Here is a 13,150-nt window from a genome sequence, read left to right as displayed (position 1 = left end):
TAATAAGATAGACAGTGCCACTACCTTTGAAGTGGTGGGGGGGGGGGAAACGAAACAATAAAAACTTTAGGCAGACAAGGATGCATTAACTGATCAACACTGCTGACAGTAAAAATGTAAAGTAACAAAAGTTGCTGAGTCTATTTCAAATAAATTAGCTGTGTTCTTTTCGGACATCAAAGAAATCTGGTAAAAATGGCATAGTTTTTTACAAAAAGTATAGCAAGCACAAACTGTTTCACACTGAAAATACTAATTAAATCGTTGGCTTTGTCAGCCGATTAGAATGTTTCTGAGGAGGATCATGTGACACTGAAGACTGGAGTAAGGACGCTTTTGCACTACAGAACAACTTACAGTGTAAAATATATTCAAATAAAACCTCATTTTAAATTTGTTGATACATAGTTTGACAATATTGACTGCTTTTTACCTGTATTTTGGGATGCAAATAATGGCGGCCGTTTGGCGATCTAAATTATATACCAAAATATTTCCATCCTCAACGTGTTTTGGAATGGTAGTGCGACTACGCTCTAATGGGTCGCTTGGTATATTAACCTTGACTTGCGTTTAACTATGCAAAAAAAGCTTTATGCGATCCAATGTCCTTCACAAAAATATGCTAAAACCCACAAAATTTACAAACAATAAAATCAAGGATCCGGATCCCACGAAGATCTTTAGGCTTAAATGATGTGGCAGTGCAGGTCTATAACACCCACCGATCGTGTGGTGTTGATTGTCGGGGGTGTCTGTGGGCCTCTGGGATATTACAGTTCATGTGTCAAGCCTAAAGAGAAAGACACACATAGTATTTTGAGAAGACTGGACCACACAATCTTCCATTCCTCGTCTTACTGGACATCTCTCCCTCCCGCCCTCTCGCTCTCTTGACAGCCCTCTCTCCCGACCACAGGACTCTCACTGGAGAAGGTAAGGAGCCGAATTCAATACTTGCAAAAGGTCCACAATCACATACGCTGACACACACACACACACACATAGGCAAGTGAAAGAAAGAGAAGCAAGGGCAAAACCGATCTCTAATACAGCAGAACAAAAGAAATAGAACATAGAAGACATTCTAGATGGACACAACAGAACAAAACTGGATTGGCAAATGAAAAAAGCAGTGGTATAATTACAGTCAGCAGCCGTCATTAATGCAAATAAACCCAACAGGATGAATATAGAGTTAGAGTCCATTTTTCTGCAAACAAATCAACTCCAAGTATTTCAAGAGACTAGACTTATTAGAGACATCAACACAAAGTCAGACACAACACCGTGGTGAAGGCCGATGCAGTGGGTGAGATCGAAGGCCCCTCTTGCAGGTCACACAGCAGACTAGGAGACAGGATGGAGCTCTTGGTTGGTGTGTGACCGCCGCGGGCGGAGACGTCAAACAAAACATAACAACAGCATTAAAACCCAATATACGCATCAATAATTACTGGTCCTGTTCCAAAAGAGAGTGACTTCCTTAACTAACCAGCATATTGAGGTTTCTGTTCAACTTAACACATTTTTACAGGTCAGGTGCTTAACTGCTGCCTAGGGCAAATGCTTTCCCTTTCAAAAGTTGTCAGCCAATTGTGCGAGACACTGTGTTAATATACTCCCCAACACTGATTTTTTAAGCCGCATTTGTTGGGTTAAGTTTTAGGCTCTTGCAACTTTTATTTCAACACTAGACAAGTTCCCAGTAAAATAGGTCACATCTAATTAAAGAACACCTAATTAAACTATTTTTTTTGTGTGCTGTTTTTCATAATTATTAGACAAATAATATTAAGTTTTGTAAACAATTAGACATGACTGCGTGAATGATTTTTGGCCTTGGTTCCTGGAAGTATTTATCCCCAATTAATTTTTTCTCAGAGGGATATTTACAAAAAACGTAAAACGTTTTTTAAGAGTTCAAGCCATGAAGCAAACCAACCCAGACCAGAAGGCTAATCAACCAGATTGATCATGATCTACAGCAGCAAATTATATGAAAATCTGTCCAGCTACAAACGGTACTAAAAATACTTAATGAACTACACACAGCCCATGCTGCATTGCGAATGACAATAACATCTAAACAGAAGGGAATCTGAACTACTGATTTGAAAGAATGTTGCATATTTTTAAACATTGTAAACAATGTTGTTCTACATATGGACAGATATCTATATATATATATAGATATATATACCTATATATCTGTTTATAACATTTATATTAATATATATATCAGACATTATTACATATTATATATAGAGATCACACACACACACACACACACACCACACCACACACACACACACACACACACACCCACACACCAACCACACACACACACACACACACAGTCCACACACACAATAGCCACTATTAAAATTATTTGAAGAGTGTAGGGAGACTGAACGCTGTCGTAATGCTTCATGGAGGTTGGTAGGGCAGTTAAAAGTTATTTTGCTGGAGCTTCATGGGTACTGTGAGTTTTTTCCACAAGAAATTATGTGGCTTAACATGAATTATTTTTTTTTAAAATAAGTTGAAATAGTGCAGGCTGAGGGCTTCACCAGAAGCATATACCATAGGCTTATTTTAAGTTAAGTTTATCGTTCAAATTGAATTCCCCTATGGACAAAATGAATGGGAATTTTTCACTTTAGAAACCATTTATGTTAGACCACAGACAGGTCACTGGTGTTTTGGAAACAAGCCATTATATCACAAAATAAAAAAACCAAAATTATAAATAACCAAAAGAAGTAAACTGTAAAATTAAAAGAATCTCGAAACCAACTCACAGTCATCCAGATCAAGCAGAGGACACTTCCTTCTTTTCTCAACCTGCTGAAAGAGACACATGAATGTCCAGATGTTACGCATGCCAGATGACAGACAGCACAACTTCATTTACTCGCGCAATTTTAGGATGTGTGCTGGGACTGTCTTGTTCTTCTCACCGTTGTGACGTGGTTTAGACCGGCACAGGTTTAGACCGAGTGTTTTCTCTGGAGTGGAGCCTCCTGTTCCCCGAGTCCTGAATCTGATCTAATTCTGAATCCGGATGTCAGATGAACTTTCACAGATGAGGAAACGCTCCAGAGGCTGATTCACTTTCGGACCTGGATCACCCTTGACAGCGCAGTTTCCCATTCTTCTGCTTTGCCTCCTTTGGGTTTTAAACGCACACAGAAACAGAAACCCACTGAACTATTTGTTTGAGTTCACCAACAAATTAATAACGCAAAACATCCACGAAACACACTTCACTTCTAACTTTCATCTATTCTTATGCACGAAAAAACCTACAATTAATGTGGATATATAAATCATGTTTAAAGATATTTATTCCTGGGTCATTTTTGACAACCTAAAAAAATAACTGTTCAACAATTTGCCATTACTAAAGAACATTTCAATATTCAAGCATAAAAAGGGACGTCGTTTGAATACAGAGAGAGAGCACAAGAGAGAAGGTTGGCTAAATAGCAGAGGGAACAATGTCCCTGTTCTGGAATTGTTAAAGAGATTAGATGGATTAAATCTGGCCCCCTTTGGATTGCATTTGCTCAGAACAAAGTGACACACACAAACCACACACACACACACCACACACAATAACTCTAACTGAATTGTGGGCACAGTTCAACGGGCAGCACTTAAAGCAGGTTGTGGGGTGGCGTATGTTATTACTTATGAGAAGCATTTTCATGGTATTTGAGGATGGGGAGGCGAGAGCCTTAACATTACATGCTCAATAATGACAGAACAGCAAACAAAACATGCAAGCGAGTGTATAGTGGTGTGTGTGTTGTGTTAGCCTGTTTTAATTACCACTCTAAATAAAAAGGCAGCAGGGTCAACTATGGTGAAGCGTTACATCACAACAATTAACAGTGCAAACTCTTGTGTGTGGTACGAGAGAGAAAAGTCATCAGTGTTATGTGGTTTTAAATGCCTTGCAAATGTACAAATTGGGGTATTAACTGTGATGAACTAAAAACACATTCTGCTGATTTTAAACTTGTTACTAAATGTTAGCAAAATTGCAAAAGTGACTTTTGATAGTTTCAGAAGCCTAAGTAAAATTGGTTGTCCAATTCAAAAACTTGATGCAATAAAATGATTTGCATTGCGTAAAATGCCAATTGCTTTTTAAAAACAACACGCACCAGAAATGCATGTATGCTAAAAATAAAATGCATAGTTGTTGTGTGGGCCAGCAAAAACGTTTACAACTACTAGAGAACATCCCTTATTGTTTGATGCCTGTCCCGTGTGTGAGGGAAGATAAAGGAGAGTAGAGTGTGTGAGTGTCTATGTGCGTATCAAACAGGATTGGTGGCGAGATTTATTTGGGGCCAACGTTGAGTTATCACGTTTTATGCTGCAAGCATACAAAATCCCACAACACACACCACACACCGACAACCCACATTATTTACCTCCCCTGCACATATCAAAAACCAAGGTGGTTACATTGTGCATCCACTTGTGGAACACCCTTTAGGCAAACACACCCATATGGATGCCGGTTAAAATCCAAAGTCAATCGCGCAATACCATCGGGTCTTGTACATTTCTGCACATAAACCCTTCAAAAGCGGCCATTAGCATGAGGGGCAAATATAAAGCCCTGGAATTCAGATCACTGTCACCATTGTCTTAGCCTTCAGTGGGTGTTTTGTAAACAAGCACTACTTTTTCACTGAGGTTTATGCCATAATTGATGTAATCTATTTAAATGAAAAGAAAATGCTGTGTCCTGGCCAATAAAAGATAAATGTGGTCTGATTTCTCAAAAGTACAAAACAGTTTGAAAAGTTTTGGCTTTTAAAAACCGCATCCTTGTTAAGTAAAGTTATTAATTTAATTGTCTTTCAAGAAAATTTTTTTACTGTCCCCAAACCTTTTACGAGTAGTGTTACATTTTGCTTCTTCATTCTCTTAATAACATTGAAAAAAACCGCCAGGAATTGATTTAGAAAGAATGGAAAATCTGCCTCAGAAACAGAGCACGGTCATGGACTGGTTAATTTAAATGATGTTCTTTTTTTACACTGCGTGGAGACCAACTACCTGTCTTGTGCTGTCCGTTATTTCTGGCTGAGTTTGTAGTATTTTTGTTTTTTTAGAGTTTTTCTCTCTTCTTTCTTTCTGATCTGATTTGACTGAGCTGCTCCTTAATCGAAAGCATCGCTGTTCTCCCTCACTCCTCAGATTCCGCTTTCCTGATTCTACATGTACAAAACAAGAGGTTAAGACAAACCCTCAAATTTGCTAAAAAACATCCTGTTTTAGACACTAAAACGAAGACCAAACTCATGTTTTACCTTCACTGCTGCTGCTACTGTGGTCCCTCACTACTGCTTCCCTCTTTCCCTCCTCCTCTTCCTCCCTCCTCAGAATCAGAGTCAGAACTTCTCCAATCTGATTTTCCAGGTTTTTGATTTACCAAACAGCTGGGTGCTCCGGCCTCTTTCAACCTCCCCAGTCCACCAAATGAAACAGGAAATGAGGTCATAAACCATTTTGAGACTTGGTAACAATCACTGACTTGTGAATGAAAACCTTATTCTTGAGGCCCTTTTATTACATATACATTTTAACATTCATGTGGGGAGGATATCTTTTAATAATTAAAGGGCGTCTTCCCGGTTCTACTACCATCCACAATTCCTCACTGATTGGTCAGGAGCGACAAGCCGGCAATCAGAAAGCTCCAGTAAACCATTGGCCTGGGAATTAAGCGAATGTTAGAGAGCGTGCCAAGCTTAAAACCGGTCCTCGATCGGCTGAAAATGACAAGATATGAAAACCAAGAGATAGATCAGTAAATATACTGTTGAATATCAGCAAATATTCGGCCATTGGCCAAAAAACATTTAACGTTTTTGATATCAAAACAACCTCCTCTGATTTTGGCCATCCAATAACACAAACATCCGTTTCAACGGTAAAACCTTTCAGTGCAGGTTATATTCCAAAAATTGAAGTAACGGTACAAATAATAAAATACAGAAAATAGAAATAACTGTAATAAATATAACATAAACTTGTCAATTTCCTGAAATGCCATTTGTGTTGTCCTGACATTTCCCTAACACTGGTATCAGGAGATTGAATCACAAAGTTAGATTATTTTATTAACAGAAAACCTTTGCCCAGGTAATATGAAACATAACTTTAATATAGTTCTTTCAATCTGTCGCGACACGGGTTTTAAAATAGATTGATTAATATAACAATATGCATTAGTATTATTTCCATATTATTGTATAGATGTAATCATGAAATATCTTATAGATTGTCCATATTGGTAGTAGAGTAGATTTATATAGAGTAAAGCTTAGATTCAATCTATATCTCCAATAAGTTCAATCTACTGTAAATTCTTGTCTCCAATAGAATCTAATAAAGATTCAGAACTGGCCTTTATAGTTTCATCATAAATGTGGCATAAAAATAGTTCGAAAACAAACTGTTACTGTTTTTCGAAACACCCGACGTCCCAAAAGTTTTGCTAGTGCAAGACTATTAAACTCACAGATCTTTCCTAGTTTTCATTACCTCTGGGTCTATTACTGTACTTTTCTTTGTCATAATCAACAAAGAAAAGCAATATAGGTGTTAACTTCACAGGCCCTATCCGGAGACCTTGTCAGGGTAAGTGATATTTAAACTGGGCGAAATGGCCACGTTCGCCTTCAGGTCTTCCCATCACTGTCACGCGCCATAGCTCGGTGTCCTCTCTTCACAATAATGCCATGTACCTCTCCCGTAATAACCAAGGTATATGAACGCAATAATCACTTGCGGCTCTTGCAAAACATAAACACTGAGCGAACAAACGCCACCCTGTCACAGCGATCACACAAACCACCAATAGAGAAAAATGGACAGCAGCCAAGTTAAATGTCCTGTCAAATGTTTATAGGCCAAATGTTTATACTTGTCAATTAATGAAAATAAAGCACAAATCGCTGTATGTTTCAGTCTTCTAACTGTTTATTTTGAATCTATAGTAACCATTGGAACAATCATGGAAAACACTGGGTATTAACACATTTAGATCCAGAAACAGCAGCACCGATTTGAAATCAGTAAAATTATCAAATTCGCTTACATAATGGCTGGATATCCCGCCTTCATCGCCACAGATCAAGGTTAATCCCTCCGTCTTCACATGGCCTGTAAAAACCACAACACAAAGACGTGTCACTTTGATTTCACCAAATGAGCATAACATCCCTTACAAAACTTTATTACCTCCCTTTTAGATCAGGACCTCTTTAACCAAGCCCGGAACGATACGCCTCACAACTAAAATGACCCCAGCGGGCCGCTCAATCACACAGAGCCGCACCTGCGTGCTAAACCAATCCATCCATCCATCCGATCCGCCAGCCAGCCCATATCCGTGTATCTACAGAGCAAATGAGTGACACCCTTTTCCCTGCTCGTGAGTGTAATTACTCCGTTTTGATTGTAGGCTGAATGTGTGAACTACGAGGTAGTATAAAGCAACGTGTGGCGTGTGCGGCGGACCCGGACGCACTCCTTTTTTCAAATTCGCAGAATCCAACATTCAATTCCGCACAAGAGGACAGAGAGGCATAGCCTTCAAATCCACACGGCTAATCCGGGAGAAGATAAAAACTTCCCCGTTGCAGAGGGCGGGAAAAGTAAATAACTGTTGGCATTTGATAGAATCGGTTGCGAGAGTATTTTGCGTGCGCTGTATTGATGTTTACGGGTTAGCCGCATGCTGTCATGGCCTGCGGGGCTAATTCCCATGCAGTGTTGTGTGTTTTTCATTTCTGACAGCCCTGCTGGAATGGAATGATGGTGGATGAAATAAGAGAGAAGTGGGAGAAATTCGATGTCAGCAAGAACTCTTGATTTTCGTGTAGATGTGGTCGTGTCCATTTAAATCAGAGCATGACTGTAAACTGACGGCTTTGGATTTTTGTTAACCGCTCCAGCTGTTTTTATCATGCATGCACAAAGCGTGTAAAGGTGGATCGATATATGCTAGAAGGGTACAGATCCTGTGTTGGTACTGAAATGTTGTAGGTTCGAATCTTGCAACAGAATGGTTTCATCCACGCACGTCCCTTCACTTATGAACCACCTGAATTTTCCACCACCTTGTTGAAATTAGTTTAATCATATTTATAATTATGTTCACGTACAGAATTAGATTTACGACGACTTGTTTCCAGACATTGAACACTAACATTTTCTTTTTGCAAGTTTTTCAATCATTTAAAAAAAAAAAAAACATTTTTACATAGATTGCAAATACAAAATGTAATTTCTAGCTGATAAAATGTTTTACTACTTAACTTGCAATAAAAAAAAAAATTAAGCAAAACTGAAACAAATTTTATGATGGCTTTTCCCCGAGGCCCGAAAACTAAACTAAATTATTTTTATTTTTTATTTTCAATAATAATAAATATATAAATAAGTAATCTATAAAAAAAATGATCATTTTAACAGAGATTTCAACAACAAATGTAATTTTTCGATGAAATTTCTCTTTTTACTACGTACTTAACATTTTATTCACTACAGAAATGTAAAATGACTCTTTAACACTATTTCAAGTAGAAATCTGTAGTTTGAAATCTACATTATTGCAGGTTCTACCATACTTAACTACAAAAATATATATTATAGATATATATAATATATATATATTACTATAGAAATTTACACAACCCCATATGACTTTCCCAGTCATGAAAATCTACCTTATTTTCAGTTACATTTATTTTTTAAAAAAGCATTTTAGAGACTGCAACAACAAAAATTAATTTCTAGCCGATAAATTTTACTACAATTTTTTTACTACCCAACTACAATTTTTTTTAAATATTTAATTTATCTAAATACTAGATAATACTACTATACTAGTATTATACTACTATACTATATACTTTTAATACTTTTCCAGCCTGAAAACCTGCATCCTTTGCCGTTTCAATCATTTTTTAAATTATTTTATAGCAAAAAGCAATTTCTGATAAAACTGATAAAATTTGAATACAGTACTCAGCTACAAAAAATATATATATTCACTAAAGAAAAACAATGACTCTATGTGACTTTTCGAGGTAGTTTACCTTTGAAGGCAGACGATTGCAGGACAGGAGCCGGTTTGGGCGCCATCAGGATGCGGCGAGCGTATTTCTCAGGGGCTCCGCTCTTCTCTCGTTTGGGAACGATCAGCTGACGAATGAACCGCGTTCGGTCTCTGATGTCATAGCTCTGATCGTACTTGCCCAAGTTCAAAATGTATTGGAGTCAGCAGTTTAGTCTGTATGAGATAAAAAAAGTAAGATAAAGCATAGCCAAAACCAACACACACCCACCCAAGGTGTGATTTGATTTGACCTGTTTGGAATTGGTCAGGTAGAGTTTGGCAGCAAGGTGGACCCTTGTCTGGAGTTTGGACAATGTCCTCCCTCGCTGGTGAAGGGTCTTGGCCATCTTTCGCAGGACGTCGGGGGGCGGATTTTTAGGCACGGTGTTCACAGTATTACCCATCAGCCACAGGATGCTGGCCCTCGCCATTGAGACCTAAATAGGAAACGAGACACGAAAAAATACAAAGTGTTTAAACGTATATGAATCAGACTGTAGTTGCCACACTATAACACTACAGTTGTGTAACATTGCACTCGTGTCTCACAGTGATGTTGTCGAAGAGTTTGGCCATGTGTTTGATGATGTTTACACTGTGCTGTGACGGCTGAGTCTGCAGAAGTTTCTGCTAATGACTCTACGACGCTCCTCTGCGACAACAGTCCGCTATGAAGAGAAGAAACACATGAATCGCTGTTTTTTACTGGAGTAAACAGTAACTTACTGTAGTAACCAGTGTTGCAGCAACTTAACTACATTTTTGTGTGGTGAGGAATTAATTCACACGCTCTTATATATAAATGTCCTCTCTTATATGCACAGTAGTTTTTAGGAGTTTATTTCAAGTCAGATAAAACAGATAAATCAAGCCCTTGTGATGCATTTTGTTGGTAAATGCTGCAGTTTACCATATTTTACACTTAAGTATTTATAAATATTTAAGAAACTATATTTTAAAAGTGTTTCATACTTTTACCAGTTGTACACTTTATGTCATTTGTATGTTAAATATTATTAATATTCAACTATATATTCTACTTAGCAAAATCAAACAAATCAATCAATTAAAACTAAAATATGATTACAAATATAATTTCAAAACATTGTTTAAAATAATTTTAAAATTTGTCTTTAAAAAAAATAACATGCAAAAATATACACATACCTAAAATAATAATAAAAATAGTAATAATAACAATTATTTCGAATATTTCAATGTAATGTATGGCAAAAAAATTCTACTATAATTATTCAAGAAGAAATCCTTTTAATAGTCCATTAATATAGTTTCTGAATAAAAACATTGTCTAAAAATTGACTTTCTATTAGATTGATTTAAATTCAAGATAAATCAGAAATCGTTTTTCTCTTTTCAATAAACTATGGGGGGGGAACATAATGAATAAGGGTATTATTTTGAAGTTTTAAAGTTTAACACCGTTATATACATATAATTTATATACATTTAACTATGACATGGATTCGTCAGAAAGATTATTCACGTTTTCATCTCTGAAAAAATAATGGCTCTGTCTTTATCCTCAATTTTTGTCTTTACACTGCAAAACATTGAACTTCATCATATTGCCATCTGGAGGCAACCAGAAGCACTTATGATAACTAAGCAATAACTTCAAAAGCAAAAGGCTCCAGTGAGGTTAGTGTGTGATTACCGTCTCTGTTGGACAGCAGCAGGACCAGCCCGTTGAGGGCAGGTGAGTCGGTCACTTCAGAGATGTTAGTGGCACAACGGCCGATGGCCTGGATGGTGGCCGCCGCAAACGCCTTATCCTGACTCTTCACGTACGTCTGGAACACACATATAGCTGCTGAAACCTGCTATTCCTCAGCTGTGTTTCTATATATTATTTGCGGTCTACCAACACAGGATTTTAAGGTATCATAAAAGTATTCAAAACTCAGCATTTATCGCAGACTTCATCTCAAGAGTTTTTTCCCCCCTTTCAGAATCAATTTAATTTATTAAAATGTACCTGGAATTCTCTCAGTATGGTGGAGATGTTTGCTTCATTAGCCAGGTTAGTCAAGATCTCCAGCTAAAGGATTTAAACAAAAGCAAAAAACATCAGAGAAGACACAAAACATCAGCAGCAGATAACGACGGTTTCAAGACTACTGTACATTAACACAGACACAAAGACTGAATGAAGGTACCTTGAGTGTTTTGATGTGCGTGGCATCTGTAGACCTCACATAGAAGCTCTTCATGAAGGGCTCAAACATTCCCTAAAACAGCCCAGCCATTAACTCAGGGTTACCTCGGACAGTAGTACGACTTCAGATTTTAGTGATTACCTAAAGACTTTACCTCAGATTTTAGTGTTTTGCCATTTTCCCTTTTACCACACTTCTTGCCTGCATACCTCAGTTTTAACAGTTTATCTGAGCAAATTTAGATCCACTCTACGTTCAGACTATTGCCTTACTATTCACCTCAGATTATACTTAATTTACATCAAATTTGTATCTGATTTTCAAACCAACTACCCCAGATTTTACCTCAGGTTTTTCTCAGACATTATTTCAGCAAATTTCAGGACTAATTTGGCTCTACCTCAAATTTAATTGAGCATTTACTTACCTCAAGGTTTTTCTTAGACATTACATCAGTTTATTTGTGGCTTAAAATAGGCCTATACCTCAAATTTTAAACTCAGCATTTGCCTCAGAAGATAAAATATGTGATAAATTCAATGTATGTTAGATACTACCTTCAGTTTGCTTGAGGACATAACTGAAGCTAAACTCAGGTTTTGCCCCATATCTAACCCTGCAATTTACTTCATACTGTATGTCACCTCTTGATGTCCCTCAAAATTAAGGTTTCTTACTGTAAGATTTACTTAGGGGGCAATTGTGGTCTAATGGTTAGAGTGGGACTTGTAAACCAAAGGTTGTGGGTTCGAGTCTCAATACCAGGCAGGGATTGTAGGTGGGGGGAGTGAACGACTAGTGCTCTCTTCCACCCGCAATATCACAACTGAGGTGAGACGCTTGAGCAAGACACCGAACCCCCAACTGTGTGTGTTCACAGTGTGTGTGTGTGCACTTGGATGGGCTAAACACATAAAACAAATTCCTATCACTCCACACCATCCTTGGCCACACATCTATTCCTTTTCCTTTTCATATTTTACCTCATGAATTCCAGCCCACAGAAATGAGTCCTACCCTTTGATTTTACGCTTAGTGTTTACCTCAGATCTTATCTTGCAATTTGCTTTATTTTTTACCTCATGATTTCTCTCAGAATTGAGGACTACCTCTGATTTGAACTGGCATCTTACCTAGAGATTAACTTCATATTTTTAACCTCATGATTTCTCACAGAATTGATCCCTACCTCTGATTTTACCTCAGATCTTACATTATTATTTCATATTTTACTTCATGATATCCCTCAAAATTAAGGCCCACCTCTGATTTTACCTTAATGTTTACCTCAAATCTAACCTTGCATTTTACTTCATGGTTTACCTCATGATTTCTCACAGAATTGACCTCTACCTCTGATTTTAACCTCACATCTTACATTATGATTTATTTCATATTTTACTTCATGATTTCCTTTAAAATTTAAGGCCAACCTCTGATTTTACCTGATTGTTTACCTCAAAATATAACCTTGCAATTTACTTCATGTTTTCCCTTATGATTTTTAAACAGAATTTGATCCCTACCACTGATTTTACCTCAGTTTTACCTCAGATCTTTCATTATGATTTATTTCATATTTTACTTCATGATTTCCCTTAAAATTAAGGCCCACCTCTGATTTTACCTCAATGTTTACCTCAAATCTAACCTGGCATTTTACTTCATGTTTTACCTCATGATTTCTCACAGAATTGATCCCTACCTCTGATTTTACCTCAGATCTTACATTATTATTTCATATTTTACTTCATGATATCCCTCAAAATTAAGGCCCACCTCTGATTTTACCTCAATGTTTACCTCAAATCTAACCTCG

At 37.2% G+C, this 13,150-nt stretch overlaps 1 pseudogene; it reads right to left on the bottom strand.

Moving 5' to 3' along the window:
* LOC122141218 overlaps positions 1-13,150 on the bottom strand; it is a 52,483-nt pseudogene that overhangs the window by 25,460 nt on the left and 13,873 nt on the right.

This window comes from Cyprinus carpio, chromosome B21, assembly GCF_018340385.1.
Source record: "Cyprinus carpio isolate SPL01 chromosome B21, ASM1834038v1, whole genome shotgun sequence".
Classification (NCBI taxonomy): Eukaryota; Metazoa; Chordata; class Actinopteri; order Cypriniformes; family Cyprinidae; genus Cyprinus; species Cyprinus carpio.
Note: the sequence above shows the minus strand (reverse complement) of the source record. Positions and strands in the feature narration are given on the sequence as shown.